Source organism: Gavialis gangeticus, unplaced genomic scaffold, assembly GCF_001723915.1.
Source record: "Gavialis gangeticus isolate Ggan-Ray unplaced genomic scaffold, GavGan_comp1, whole genome shotgun sequence".
NCBI lineage: Eukaryota > Metazoa > Chordata > Crocodylia > Gavialidae > Gavialis > Gavialis gangeticus.
This window is the reverse complement of record NW_017729022.1, coordinates 7665685-7681836: the sequence shown is the minus strand read 5'-3', so window position 1 is coordinate 7681836 and position 16152 is coordinate 7665685. Positions and strand designations below refer to the sequence as shown.

At 44.7% G+C, this 16152-nt stretch overlaps 1 long non-coding RNA gene across 1 annotated transcript; it reads right to left on the bottom strand.

Annotated features, from left to right (window-relative positions):
* Positions 1–5764: 5764 nt before the first annotated feature.
* On the bottom strand, positions 5765–9270 carry LOC109297000. The gene is made up of 3 exons (XR_002097136.1): positions 9260–9270; positions 8431–8432; positions 5765–5850 (listed from the first exon to the last, which is right to left on the bottom strand). It is a non-coding gene; the product is annotated as an uncharacterized LOC109297000 (long non-coding RNA).
* Positions 9271–16152: the final 6882 nt, after the last annotated feature.

Genomic DNA, 16152 nt, shown 5'->3' with positions numbered 1-16152 from the left:
AATTTTCTTTGCATAAAAATTTCCACTCAAAATTAAATAATGATCAAAGTCAGAATCCTATGTCAGATTCAGTGGGAACTGGGCACCTAAATACTTTTAAGGATCTTGGTCCCAATGACTTAGGAGACTATGTCCCACTTGCAAAATGGACTTTGGCATTTGCAGGACTATGTCGCCTTATCTTTCATCAACATTTAAGCCCTTCAGAGTTTAAGTCACTTTTGAAAATAGGTCTTAAGGTCTCAAGTCACTTAAGCACCTTTGAAAACTCCATCCAACTTTATCATGTACCTAGCATACATACTGTGTACCTTATTGATAATTGCACAATTGAAGTCCCATCATTTTTTCTTTATACAAGGAATGTTTGGATGTTAAATGGAAAAACCTTGTTCAGTGTCCCCCCCCCCCCTTTTTATTTAAGAAGCCTTTATGGAGGTGACTGAACACTTTACCAAGTGACATGTCATACATACACGAGGCGACAAGACAGCTCTCTCATATTTTTGGTATAGAAAGGTCATAATAAATGTTATATTTTCCCCTATTGGATCATAAAAGACATTTAATACAAACATGATGTAATCCAATTTTATAGTAATGAATTCTCTTCTCTGCCACCAGATCCAGCAACTAGCACTGAACAGGGAAGTGGAGGGAATATATTTAAGGAGTCATATAAAATATCATCTTTTTTTCTCGGTTTCTCGGAATCAACAGCGTACCCTAAAGGAGACAGATAACAACTATGTTTCTTTCTTTCACCCTTGGCAGCTTTTTGAGTCATTGCCAGTTAACTTTTTCATATGCGTTCTCCGCTAAGACATACTAAGACGCCTAATAATGGGGAAAGCATGAAAGAAGCTGTTCTTTTCCAGTGCCTCTTTCTTAAAGTTAAGGAAAGTTTACCTCAGGGAAACACATATGTCCTCATAATCTTCAGCTGCTTCTTCATCCTGCTGGCAGGCCTCACTCCTTTAACAACCATCTCACATGAGTTTCCCTTCTTTGGCTTTCTTATAAGAAAGATCTACCAGTGATCTGCAAGTGACTATGGCACTTTATGGCATTATCCTTGGGTTTAACACTTCCCTCTCAACCCTCTTCTATTTGGAATTCTTCAGCACCATGCAGGTCCAAGGGGATGCCAGACACTGTAGTTCAGATGGAAATAATAAAAGGAAGCAGAATGCCAGAAATTAAATGTGACTTAAGTCTGACCTTAGCTGGTCCAGGCTATTGGCATGCTTTAGCCTCCTAGACAAGATATGAAAACCACAGGGGAGGGGGAGGAAACAAGGAGAAGAGAGAACTTTAATACATGCCAGCAACCAGACTTTTATCATCAATTCAATATTGTTCTTTAACACAATTCGAAGGCAAAGACTTTATGAGCTGTCAGGTTGCTGGATGCATACTAATAAGAAATACACGAGACACTGTGGCACTTTAATTAGAGCTGCTCTCAGAGAAGTGGCCTACATTTCTCAATGATAACACCATCAAACCCTTGCTATACTTAAGATATATTGATGACATCTTCATCATTTGGACCAAAACCTTGCAATCTCTGATTAATTTCCATCAGAAATTCAACAATCATCACCCCTCCATCAGACTCTCTCTTTAATACTCCAGCAACAATATTTCCTTCATAGGCACTATGATCATGATCACTATCCAGAATAGTAAAATACAGGCCACCATATACAAGAAACCCATGGACCAACATACACACCTGCACACTTTTTGCTCTTTTTACTGTTTTTTCTCTACTTTCATTTTGTTCCCTCATCCCCTCCACACATGGAATCAGTCCACCCCTCCCCCAAAGCAGCAGCCAGAGAACTCTTTTTTAAATCTCTTTCCGTGCCAGAAAGGCCATCTTTAATGGCCAGAGATTTTTTAATCTCTCAAGAGCCCATGGTCTGCAGCTCCTCACCCCTGACTCTGTTGGAGTGGAGGAATGCAGCCTGGCAGCAGGGAAGGTAGTGGCCTACCGCAACATCAGATAGGCCTCCTAGGTTAACAGAGTACCCATGATTTTCTTAAACTTCCTGAGCCTTGTGAGCAACATGATGGAGCAAAGCATCACAATCAAGGGTGCCTTCATTAACACTTTGTTTTTGGACAACCCTGCCATTAAGGTCATACTGCCCAGTGCCTCCCCTTATCTGTGCTGACAAGGTAGGTGAGGATCTACCTCACTATGGGAAGACAACAAGCCCCATTTGTAAAATATCGCTTGGCTGTAAAGCCCCTGAGCTCAAGCAGGTCATGTTCTTCCTGTCCTTTATGATCTCTGAAAACCACCCTAGTAATACAACTTGGGCAAGCAGCAATAGAGACGATGTAGTTTTGCTGTGGCAGCCCCACTGTCGTAGCCAGAACCAGAGGGGTTACTATCATGATCAATAAATATATGCTCTTGGAGGCATTCAGGCAATTGCCTAAGCAGTTAAGATTAGCTAATGCAAAGCTTGCAAGTTTGCAACCTGCAAGTGGAATTTGTCTGTCACAATTTAACCAAAGTGTTGAATCTAACTGTTTGCACTAATCATGGGACCACTGAGCCCCAAAAATAAGCAGAGCTACAAGCTTAACTGATCTAACAGGTTTTTTAAAGGTCAAGCCATTACAGGATCTGACCACCTAATATAATCAGCACATTCCAAGGAATCCAGGAATAAAAAACTAAGGAGTTAAGCGTAGGCAGGTAATGCTAATTTCAAACCTCAAAGTAATGTGGTATAATTTGCTTATTGGGTAAGCCCAAATTCTGGCGGTAACCTTTCATGATAATTTCTAACACCTTTTAATCCCATAGGGTAACAGCTATAGGGCAAGATTGTGAGTGGCTCTAAAGCCAACAGATTAGCATAAGATAAGGCATAAAGGAACATGCATGTCAAGTGACCAGTTAGAAGGACAGGACAGAAAAACCATTGCTGTACCAAGCCTAGACCCTGGATTCCCAGTGTGAGTGAGGACCAGATCCTGACCAAGGGACCTTCCCAGTGACCCCTCGGACAGCGTTGATCAGGGATGCCTGACTTCACTGGAACAACTTGACACAGACCTGGCATAGGGGACTGCCGATAAGTTGCCAACCCCATGTGGGAACTCTTTGTCATTCTGTCTATCTGTTGTTATCATTCACTATTAGCTCTTTATTACTGTACTATCTGTTTGTTGCATTAACTTTTCTGTTAACTGTTGTATGCTAAACTATAAGTAAATTTGCCTTTACTTCACTCCTGACTCGCCTCCTCGATCCCAAACCCAGCAGCCTCACAGCTGATACACTCACAGAGCCTAGCTGGCCTGTGACACCCCACCCACCTGGTTGGTCAGTTCCCAGTGAAAAAGCAGGCTGTGGCAAAGACTGAGGGAGGACAATCCTACCCCATCCCAGTATGAGGGACAGAATAGAGGAACTGAGTGTACTTCTGCTGCTACTGGGGTTACTGGCACTAGGAAGCCAAGCTCTCCTCCAACCCACCCAGTCCATTCAAAAGAAATCCCAGTTCCTACTGCCATAACCAAACCCAAGAAGTAGAAAATGTCTGCCTCAGATGCCTTGAAATTATTCCAGGACTTCCCTCTCTCCCCTGAGATAGCCAACTCTGGGGAGCTAAACTCCCCCAACCCAGCGCCCAGAGGTACAAACCAGAAGTGAAAATGAGACCTAGAAGCTTCAACTAAGAAAAATTAGCCCCCCAGTATAGCTGGGTTTGACATAAACATTGAAGATCCCCATGACAAAGAAGCACCCTCAGGACTGCCGTAACAGCCCTGATGGGGAGATGACTCCCCCCAGCCTCAGCACCCCATCCCCTCTTGCCCTGAACTGGATGCTGATTCAGGGTCCAAGGACAAGAGGAAAGAAAGGTAACCCAAGGGCTCTGATAACCCTAGTGTCCAAAAGCCACCACTTCAAAGAGGAAAATGATCCTCCCTTGGGTAGGGGATGGTGCTCCTTTGCAGAAGAACCACCAGTCCTCTGATGTTTCCTTGAGGGATGTATTCAGGGAAGGTTACTCCCTTGAAAAAATTATTAGGATCCTGGAAGGCTGAGCCAAGTACCTGAATGGCTCCCTGACTGTAAACTTTTCCTGGCCTCAGCTCATAATGTGACAAAGAAACTGCAAGGTGTGAAAGAAATGAAACAGTATGCTTTCAGAGCAAAAAAAAAAAGTTAACACAATGCATTGAAGGGGAAATCAAAAAGAAAAACAAAAGAGCAGCAAAAAAAGCAGCTTGTTAGTAGAGAACAAACCCCTTGCCAGGTGCAACTTTCTGGGCTACTTTCTGAATCATAGCCCCTTTTTCTTTCTCTGTCTTCCCTCTCTGCCTTTGCTGTCACCTTTTCAAATCTCTCACAATGCTAACCTTTATTGTTGGCTTACTCAACACAAATCGATGCAGAAAATGAGCAGCTCTTTTGAGTTCCTGAACCAGAAACAGAAACAGTTAAATTTAACCTTGTTACAAAACATGAACACAGATGGGATCAACAAAGCAGACTGGCACACTGCCTGGAGGGGGAAGCCATGGCACAAGCTCCACCATGCGTGTTGCCATTCTCTTCTCACCAAAACTGAAACTGGTTGCAGTGGTCACCTAGAAAGTTGTCCCCATTTGCCAGCTAATGGTTCAAACCACTTTGGAGCTTCCAGCAAGTCAGAGGGTGATCCCCCAACCTGGTTCTTTTTCTACCTGGAGAAAAAATGCACAGAACAAAAAATCATGATCCACCTTACAACCCCAATCAGGCCAGGTGACCCTGCCATGACAAGAACACACCATGAGCTTCTACATGGACCTCTCTGCAGCTGAGCCTGCCTACCCAGAGGCCATTCAACATCTGCACGAGGGCTTCCCCAAACTCTCTGCATCTGAGGTTGATTCACTTGAATAGGCACTATCCCTGGCAGAACCAACTGCTGCTGTTGAAGGCCTCACCATGGGGAAAGTTCCATAACTGATGGATTACCCATTGATTTCTACAAGACCTTTTGGCCTCTCCTCAGCCCAGACCTCTTCTAGGAAAGCCTTGAAGATGGGATCTTTCCAGTCAGCTGCTGATGAAAAGTCCTTATGCTGCTGCCCAAGAAAGGGGATATTGGTAACATTAAGAACTGGCAAGCGATACCATTCCTGTGTACTGACTGCAAAATCTTGATCAAAGCTCTGGCCAAACAGCTCAAACTGGTCACAGCCTCTGTAGTAGGTCCAAAATAGAGTTATTGCTTACCTGGCATAAGCATCCAGGACATCCCAGCTATGTGACCTACTGGCTGCCAAAGAACTCTTTGGTGTTCTCTTTTTGGATAGAGATGTGAAGGCCCAGAAAAACACCAGAAAAATTTGGGGAAAAAACAGATTTTTTTTTTCCTGAAAAATTGAACATTTTTGGAAAAATGAAAAAACCTCTTATGAAATATATTCTTTCAGAATGATGAATAAAATGTTTAAAACAAGGTGTTCATATATTGCTACCCTTTACTCCACAAAAATATTTTCTAATAACTATGTAATAGGAAGACTTTTCTGTAAGACAGTATCAGTATCATTACAATTCCTTTATTTATTACAGTATCATTACAATTCCTGTCTACCAAGGACAAGCAGTACAGTACAACTCCCAAATGCAAAAGCAAGATGCATTTCTGTCCCCAGGAGCCACTGCCATTTCCACAAGAGAAGAAAGAAGGATTCAGTGCCTTCTTTGCTTGTGGACTCTGCCTATTGTTAGCTTTCAATCTAGAGGTTGGTGGATCTGCTCCTGTCCTCCTGATTGGCCTCAAAGGACTGGGAGTGGACACTGGCAGCAGCATCCATTTGTTCCTGTAGAGATTAGAAACAAGGAGCTTATTGCCCTGTTTGCTCAAAAGCCTCAGGAGAGGAGACAGAGCAAATCTAAAGCTTTTGGAGTTGGAAGGAACCTGCCTCCTCTTGGCCCTATGACCTTGAGATCCACAGAAATACAGAAGCAGCACAAAGGAGCTGAAAGAAAGTATACTTCTTTATTGAAAGGTATGAGTTTGAATTTCTCTGAATTCAGTACATTAAACTATATTTTAACTGCATTAGTATATTTTCATAACCTATGTAATTCATAATTGAATTCCTACTAATCTGATGTTTTGTGACAAATCACCCAACCTTAGCAGTGAGGTGAGGCCTGCAGAGCAGGGAAGTTGTTCACAATTAACTCTCCTCCATCCATTACTAAATTTGTACATGCTGTAGCTTCATGTTTATATATGCAAGCCAGCCACTAGATTACATTTTTCCTTTTCTCCTTCAGCAAAATGGTGCAACCAATTTCTAGCATATGGATGCATTTCCACACTGCACATTATTGAGAAAAAAATGTGATTTGCAAATACTGTCAAATGAAATATGCATTTCCAAATGCTACTAGGATGACCAAAGACATCCTAGTATGTAAGAAGTGTCCTGCATACATTAAAAAATCCTTCATAGGTGTAAGTGAGGAGGAGGTAGGTCATGATGATGAAAGCACAAGTAGCTCTTTCCAATGTTCTTGATCCAGAAGTCCTCCTACTGCTGCTGCTGTTTCTTCTTCTTCTTCTATAACATCAGCATCACAAAGGGTGCCAAATCAACATCCTCAAGTAACCAAACATTGCAACCAACTGTATATAAAAGACTCTCAATAGCTTCATTTGTAGACAAGATGACACATGAAGATGAGGAAAAAATTCACCAAGCTCTTGCAAGAGCAATATATTCTCCTGGGATGCCATTGTCAATAACTGAAAATGCATACTGGCAGGAAGCTTTTAAATTAATAAGACCATCGTACTATTTGCCCAGCAGACATTCTCTGAGCAAGCTTCTTTTAGAGTCAGAATATGAATGTGTAATGCAATCTGTGCAAGGAAAAATTAATGAAGCACTGTGTCTTGCAGTACTTACAGATGGATGGACTCATGTGTGGGGAAAAGGAATCATAAACTTTGTGGTAACAGAACCTCAACCAGTTTTTTTACAGAAGCATTGAAACAGAAGAGAACAGGCATACTGCAAAGTATATCAGCAGTAAAATATGTGAAGACCTACAGAAGATTGGAAGTGGTAAAGTATTTCCTTTGCTGACTGACAATGCAAGCAACATGAAAGCAGCATGGGAGATCATAATGGATAAATATCCACATATTACTGCAATAGGATGTGCATCCCATGGGCTAAACTTGCTTCTTAATGATGTCATGAAGTTGGACACTCTACAAAAGAGCTACAGAAGAGCAAGAGAAGTTATAAAACATGTAAAAGCTACTCATATTGTAGCTGCAGTCTTTAAGAAGAAGCAGGAAGAAAAAAATGCAAAGAATCAAATAGAGACCCTCAAACTCTGTAATAAAACTAGAAGGGGTGGAGTGGTGATCTCATTTGAAAGTTTACTAAAAGCAAAGAAGATCTTCAAGAAATAGTAATAATTGAGGATCTTAGTGCCCAGAGGTGTAAGGAACACTGTACTTGATGAGGATGTCTTCTGGGTTCAGCTGCAGAACTCCCTGAAGATTCTAAAGCCAATTTCTTCAGCAATCACTGCATTTTAATCAGACAGTGCACTTTTGTCAGACATTCATTGCTAAATGGCCCAGATAAAATCAACTGTTTCTGAGAATCTAAATGTATCTCTGCTTACAAGTACAGAAGAAAAGTGAAAGACTTATTAACAGATGGGAACAATTTTGTTGCCAATCAATTCATGCTGCTGCAAATCTTCTGGATCCAAGATTCAAAGGCAGAAATGTTAGTGATGATAGCATTGCTACTGCATTTGACTGGATTACTAAATGAGCAACACACTTAGGACTTGAAGTTGGAAAAGTACTTTCAAATGTTGCAGAATATAGAACATCTTCAGGTATTTGGTCCAGGAATGCATTCTGGGACCCTATCAAGCATATTCCTCCTGCAACATGGTGGCAAGGCATTTGCACAACATAGCCTCTGACTCCTCTTGCTTCTCACCTGCTTCAGATTCCTCCATCTTCTGCAGCATGTGAAAGAAACTGGTCTACGTTTGGAAATACTCATACCAAATCAAGAAATAAACTAACATGTGAAAGAGTAGAGAAGCTTGTCTCAATCCAGGCAAACCTTCAGTTTTCAGAAGTCCATAAAGATGATAAAAATGAAGGATCAGAACAATCAGAAGCAGAAGAAACTGCTGATAGTGATAGCTCAGAAAACAAGACTGATTAGGCAAACTCCTTGATCAGGTCAAGTATGACTTCTTATTCCAGACTCCTTCAGTTTTGGGCCTGTCTTTACATCTACCATCCAGCTCCTGTACCAGGACATCTGTAGCCTCCTAAAGGAGAACAAATAGCTATGTGCCTGATCCCAGCAGAACGAACAAGAACAACCCCTGTCTCTCCCTTTACTCACTTCTTGAACTGAACCTATTTAAAGGCTGTAAAAAGCTGGGGAATTATTTCTGCCCCGTTTTGCACACCGAAGAGTTTCATGTGGCTCTCTGCCATGCAGTATAACATCTAAACTTAGTCAGAACACTCAGCCTTTCAGGGCTCATCTGTCCCTTTACTTTTCTCCCAAATAAAATGCTTTGTTTGCTTTAATATCTAAAATATAAACAAAAGGTGCCCCAAGTGTTCATGAGAAATCCTAGAATAACCTATTCTTTCCCATGTAAACCTATATTAGCAATGCTCCTTTTTCAAGCTGCCAGTGGTTTCTCACTGCTCTTAGACCAGTCCCTTGTTCCTCTGCCCTTCAGAAATTCAGTAATTACTCTGTGCCCTAACGGTTGATCCACTGCTCCATGTGCACAGCAGCCTCTAGTGATGGGCTTGGCCCTCCCATCAGCCACAGCCCCAGCCCCAGCTGCTAGACCCCAGGCCTGGTGAGAATACCTCCAACAGAGACCCCAGGGCAGGCACCTGCAATTTCCAGAACTGCTGTAGGAACCCCTGGTCTATAACCTGACCTTGAAGCAGGGGATACCAAGCCTGGCCTGGGAGCCTCATTGCTTCCTTGATCTGGTTGACTCACCTCTTCGATTCAGCTTAGTCCACCTGGCTCTCAGCCAAATTCCTGGCTGACTGGCTGGCCCTGTAGTCTATCCATTTTACTTCATGCCTCTTGGCTGAAGTAAAAGGTGCCCTATCTGAAGATACATCTGCCACCCTAGAAGGCCATCTCCACACACAAACCTACCCTGATGGCAGCTTGCTAGACAGAACCCAGCTATTCCTACCTGTTTCTCTGGCCATGGACCACAATGAGAGTGGCAGGCCCTGAACTCTGCTGTCCCTCACCATGCTTAATGAGAACAGTGGTGGTATCTGCTTTGAGATCCTGTCTGCAAAGCCACTTCACATGTTGACAGTCAAAGTGCACCATGCCCATGTCTTCACCACCTGCCCTGACATGACCGGGAAGCAGCAGCTAATAGCAGCAACACCAGAGGAAGCCTACTCAGCTGGGCACACCCTGTATATGCTACCCATCACCAAAAGAACTGGAGACCTCTAGTGGCAGCTGCTGCACAGGGCTCTGGCCATGTGCATTTCTGTCTGCCACTTAGACCTGGAAGCACTAGCAGCATTCCCCTTCTGTTATGAGGAGGTGGAATAGTCTCTCTTCCATACCTTCCTGGACTGTCCTCAGATACAGATGCTCTTTGCTGTCCTCAGCACCCTCTTTGGCTTGCTGGACATGGAATTATCTGAAACTGTGTACATCTTCTCTATCCCATGCCAAGCAGCCAAGGTGACTGTGATCTGCCTGGCCAATTTCCTTCTAGGCCAGGCCAAGATGGCAATGCTGAAAAGCCACAGAAACCATTTTACAGGGGTCTTCTCCAAGGAGGCACTCCAACTCTTTCACCTCTTCATCTGGGTACATGTTACATCTGAATTTTGACACTTCATTTAGAACGGAATGTGTTTGTTAGGGCTGTGTGAACCGTAGGTCCCTGATTCAATTGGGTGGACATTCAGCCCAATTTGGTGGCCAAATCTCCAAATTGAATCAGGAGACCCTTTAAACTCTCCAAATTGAATCAGAACCCTCTGAATCGATTTGGAGAGATTCGGAAAGATTTGGAGATTCAGACGTAGGCAAAGCTTTAAACGTTTTTTCTACATACCTCAAGGTACCCAGCAGCTCATGAACACTGAGATGGCAGGGCAGATGGATCATCCCACAAGAGTGTGAGGGTCTCCCCAGCATGCTCAGCATCAGGCCCAGAAGTGGACCAAAAGCACTTCTGGTCCACTTCCGGGTCCACCAGGGAGCATGCTGGGGGGCCCTCCCACACCTCCCCAGCTTGGTGACTGGTGGCTCCTGGGTTTGGGTGGGCACCCAGGGTTCCCCCATGGCCAATAGCTGAGCCAGGAGGGCCCAGGTGAGGGCCCCAGTACACTCCCTGATGGACCCATAAGTGGACCAGAAGTACTTCCAATCCACTTCCAGGTTCACTGCCGAGCATGCGGGGGGCACCCCATGCTCTTGTGGGATGCTCCATCTGCCCCACCATCTCAGTATTCATGAGCCACACCTGGTTCCTCAAGCTATGTAGAAAAAACATTTAAAGCTGTGTCTATGTCGGAATCGCTGAGTCTCCAAATCAGCATTGAATCTTCAGATTTGGATTCAGCCAAATTGAATTGGGGACAGTGATCCAAACATCCCAGACATCTCGTGGAAGGATCACTCAGCAAAATCCGAGTGGTTGCAAAGCTTCCTAGCGTGTGTGGATGACCTCTACCTGACTCAAGAAGTCTACGGGCCAATGAGAGGTAAAGCACTGCTCGACCTGGTACTGGCTACTGGGGATGACCTAATCGGCGACCTAGTGATTGATGGGAAGCTGGGTGACAGCAACCACGAGCTGATCGCCTTCACCATCCGCCGTAAAGCTGGCAAGTCAGTCAGCAACACAGAAGTCCTTGACTTCAGGAAAGCCATCTTTGACAAGCTCAGGAGGCTTGTCTGTCAGGCCCTAAGGGACCATTACCCCAGGGGGAGAGGAGTTCAGGAAGAGTGGTTTCTCCTTAAGGGAGCGATCCTCAATCACAAGCTAATTCTAGTCCATCTCAGGGAAAGGCAGCAAAACTGAAGACTGGAAGAAAGCCAATGTGGTGCCTGTCTTGAAGAAAGGGAGGCAAGTGGATCTGGCAAACTACAGGCCCATCAGCCTGATCTCTATCCCAGGGAAGGTCTTAGAAAAGTTTATTAAAGAGGCCATCCTTAATGGACTGGCCGATGCCAACATCCTGAAGGAAAGCCAGCACAGGTTTGTTGCTGGTAGGTCTTGACTGACCATTCTCATTTCCTTTTACGACCAGGTGACCTATCACCTGGACAAGGGAACAGAGATTGATGTCATATATCTTGACTTCAAAAAAGCCTTCGAACTGGTATCCCATGATCACCTCTTGGCGAAACTGGCTAACTGTGGCCTTGGATACACCACGATCCGCTGGCTGGGGAATTGGCTCCGTGGTCGGACCCAGAGGGTGGTAACTGATCGAATTCAATCATCATGGTGTCCTGTGACCAGTGGGGTCCCCCAAGGCTCTGTCCTTGGACCCATATTGTTCAACATCTTCATTAATGATGTGGACACTGGAGTCAGAAGCGGACTGGCCAAGTTCACCGAAGACACCAAACTTTGGGGCAAAGCATCCACACCTGAAGACAGGAAGGTGACCGAGGCTGACCTGAACAGGCTCAGCAAATGGGTGGACGAGAACCTGATGGTGTTTAACACTGAAAAATGCAAGGTTCTCCACCTCGGGAAGAAAAACCTGCAGCATCCTTATAGGCTCGGCAGTGCTACGCTGGCTAGCACTATGGAAGAAAGAGACTTGGGGGTCATCATTGACCACAAGATGAACATGAGCCTTCAGTGAGATGCTGTGGCTAGTAAAGCGACCAAAACACTGGCTTGCATCCATAGATGCTTCTCAAGCAAATCCCAGGATGTCATTCTCACCTTGTACTTGGCCTTGGTGAGGCCGCAGCTGGAGTACTGCGTCCAGTTTTGGTCCCCAAAATTCAAAAAGGATGTGGAGAAGCTAGAGAAAGTCCAGAGAAGAGCCACATGCATGATCAGAGGTCAGGAAAACAGACCTTATGACAACAGGCTGAAAGCCATGGTGTTCTTTAGCCTGGAAAAGCGCAGGCTCAGGGGTGATCTGATGGCCACCTATAAGTTTATCAGGGGTGTTCACCAGGATCTGGGGGAACGTTTGTTCACCAGAGCACCCCAAGGGATCACGAGGTCAAACAGTTATAAACTCCTACAAGACCATTTCAGGCTGGACATAAGGAAGAATTTCTTCACTGTCCGAGTTCCCAAGGTCTGGAACAGCCTGCCACTGGAGGTGGTTCAAGCACCTACATTGAACACCTTCAAGAGAAATTTGGATGCTTATCTTGCTGGGATCCTATGACCCCAGCTGACTTCCTGCCCTTTGGGCAGGGGGCTGGACTCGATGATCTTCTGAGGTCCCTTCCAGCCCTAATGTCTATGAAATCTATGAAATCTATGAAATCCAAATCAATTAATTAAATCACTGCCCCTGATTTGGGCTGAATCTGAATCAAATACAGCCCGTTTTGCACATCCCTAGTGTTTGTGTGTCACACTGGGCCATCAGGGAGGCCCTCTGCAAAGTGAAAGACAGACAACTGTCCCTACATACATAACCCCATTAGAAGCATGGGGGATGGGGTTTCAATCTCCAGTGACATGGTATTGTCTGCCACTGATAAGTGTTTCATACTCAGCCCTTGGGAAGGCTACATACCTTTGTATTTTCAACTTTTAGTTTTTAGTATTTGTATAATGATGTTTTTAAAAAGTCAAAAAAAAGGACTCCTCCCCACCCCCAACATTAAGGGTGCGGCCAGAAGTTACATTTGTCACACAATTGATTCCTTAAAAGCACTCTACAGCCATGCCCATATAGAAGGGCACAGATGCAAAGCACTTTAAAGTCCCCAATCACACAACAAACTAACACTCATTATATGATGGTTCAGATGAAGGTGCTCCAAAGCTGATCACCTTCATTAACTTAAGTCTGATCAAGTGGCTGGGCTGATGCAGCCCAGCCCCACTCCTAGTGTTGTCTGCAAGGTGGGAAGTGGGGAGAAGGGAGGGGAGGGATATTGGACTGGAGTTTGCCCAGCCTGCGCCGGAGTAGGGGTGGGTAGATTCAATTTGGAGATTTGGTGCCATAGGCCCCGGCATCCCTGATTTCGCACTCTTGACCTTGGAGGTCTGGTTTCATGACAGATTGGCCAGCTGCCTCTTTCCCATTGGCCATGGTCCACGGCTTGCCTGCCGTGGATCTGGAATCAGTTCAATTCCCCACCCCAGTGGGGCTTCTTGGGTACAGAGTCAACCCTGGTGGATCGCCCTGTGATATTGGGAGTCCCTGAGGGGCCTCGGTGTGCTCAGCCCCCAGTGTTTATCCTCTGGCCTTTTCCCCAGCCTACAGGGCCTCAAAAAGAACAAAAAAGAACTTTGAACAATTTAACTTCAGGGAGGGCCTTGGGCCTCCTCCCTACTCATCTGTCCTCCGTTGCCAGGCGTCGATCATCCCTCGGCACGATCCCAGGTCCCAGCTCACTCCCTGGGCCCAGTGCTGGGTACTTCTCTGACAAAGAGTGAACCCCCTGCCAAGTCCACCACCGGATTCTCCCTTCGGGACCAGCAGGGTTGGTGGCTGGCCCAAGAGGGGGACTCGCACCTTCCTCTCTGCTGCGTTCCCCCTGAGTATTCCCCGCTGCTGGTTTTTAACCCAGCCAGGCGGCGTCTCCTGATGACATCATCCTTCTGCACCGGTTCAGGCTGTATAGAAAAGCAGCTGATGAACCATGAGGGAGGTTTGTTCCCCTGTGGCTCGCCCTGGCTCATAGTCTCTGAAAAAGGTAAGTTCACCCTGCTCGCAAGGCTGTTTTTTCAGGGTTGTAGCAAGCTATCCCTGCCACAGCCCCGACCACAGGAGATGGGTTTCCACCCCTCTCTTTTCATCCCCCTGGGACAGAGGTATTTAAGACCTAGCTAGATAAAGCCTTTGCTGGGATGATATAGTTGGGGATGGTCCTGCTTTGAGCAGGGGGTTGGACTAGATGACCTCCTCAGGTTCCTTCCAACCCTAATTTTCTGTGATTTTATATATATTTTTCCAAGATGGGAAATATAAAGTCCATTTTAAAAATAATCTTGCTATTGCTGCATTTGATCCATATAAAGCCTTTTTTTGTATTATATCATATCCCAAAGACATCATAAATGCTTGTAATCAAAAGTTCCATCTCCTGTCTGGATATACTAGTTCTAGTACTACCATTTCCAGACAGATGGCAATATTTTCCCTAGAACCTTGGTAGTTATAACCAAGCAATGAGTGCACAGGGTAAAAATTGTATTTCCACTTCCTATACACTTGAGAACAGTCAACCTTAGCATCAGCCAAACCATAGGGCAGTGCTCCATAATCTAGGTTATAAGCACTATGAAATTGATCTATTACAAAATGTACCTATTTTTCCATAGTTAAAAATATGCCTATATTACAAGCATTAAAAAACAAAACCAACCCAGGCAAGAATGACTCCTTCCAGAAGAATGATTTTTTTTAATGTCAGAAACTTGGCCAAGAAAAGGCAGAAAAGGGAACTATCAGACAGTTTATCAGGTAAGTGATAAGATAAGGAGCTACCACACTTCTGACAATCTCATACACCCCAAAATTCAGGAAGCTACAGACCTGAACAAAATGGACTTGCAATTGCACCTTCCACTTCTCCAGAATCAACCACAGTGTTAACTTCATGCAAAGAGCACAACATTAATTCCTTGGGACCAGAAACCAGGTCTCCTCCTTCTCAGCTGAATGCCTTTATCACTGGTCTGCCAAGTCATATTCCCTCATACTCCTCCGCTTTTTGGACCCATGAATCTTGTGTTCTTTGCCACAACCTCAACAGGAAGACTGCTGTCTTACCTCTCCCATGATGGGTAAGACATTGCTAGGAGGCAACCCCTAGGGAAGAGAAGGCACAGAGGATGGTTGTCCCACTTCCCAGGAACCTCTAGGTCTCACTTACATAAAGATTAGTGGCTCCTTTGCCACAGTTTCCTTCTCCCTTAAATGAAGTGGCTGTGATGTCTGTTTGGTGTTGAATTTAATGCCATCAATGTGTATTCAGTGTGGTCTGCTCACACCTATCAGATTTGGCCCTTCAGGAAATGTAGACTCAGATACCTAGTTTGAATTTCCCAAACATTATTAAATATGAGATAAAAGATGAGATATTCAGCCCTGCCAAGATGGCAGCAGTTCTGGCCATATGTAGTAGCAGCACTCTAGACACTGGAAGTGTTTTACAAGGGAAAAACTGTGCACCTATGGTCTTTCCAGTGCATAAAAGATAAGGGCTGTGTAGTAGCACAGTCAAATACACTGCACTGACTGCCTCCTAAACCACCAACAGCATAGCCATGTTCATACAGCATGTGCTCAGGCTATTAGAGCTGTCAGTACTAATTAGGCCAGGCACAGAGCCACAGAAGTGCACCCATGCTGCTTCTGGATCCACAGGTGGCTTGCAAAAGAACAGCATGGTGTGTCTGAAAATGCTACAGCCAGGCTCAGGAAATTTATAGTGTAGGCATGCCCTTTGTGCTTTTGTGGATCTGACTCAGTGACATCTCCTTTTCTCATTGGAAAAAGAGGCTATTTTTCCTTTGGCATCTGTCTGCATGATTGAGGCCTTATTGTCTGGTGAATCTCTGGTGCAGCAGTTCTCAACCAGAGTGCCACAAGCTCCTTTCAAGGGTGCCACACAATGTTAGCACTGTTAGGTATGCAAACAAAAGTTATAAGATGAACCCAAAGATCTCAAATAGGGAAACATAGCGTTAAAAATATTCTGACCTGCTGTGGTCTTTCTGAGTTTTCTGAAAAAAAAAAGGATTGCTTTATAATTTTTCCATATTTAAAAAAAGAGTGAGAGAGAAGAGCTGCCATTTTCAAAGGGGTGCCTTGAGTCTAAAAGGGTTGAGAACAAAGACCCCCCCCAACACACACACACACACACACACACACACACACACACACACACAAC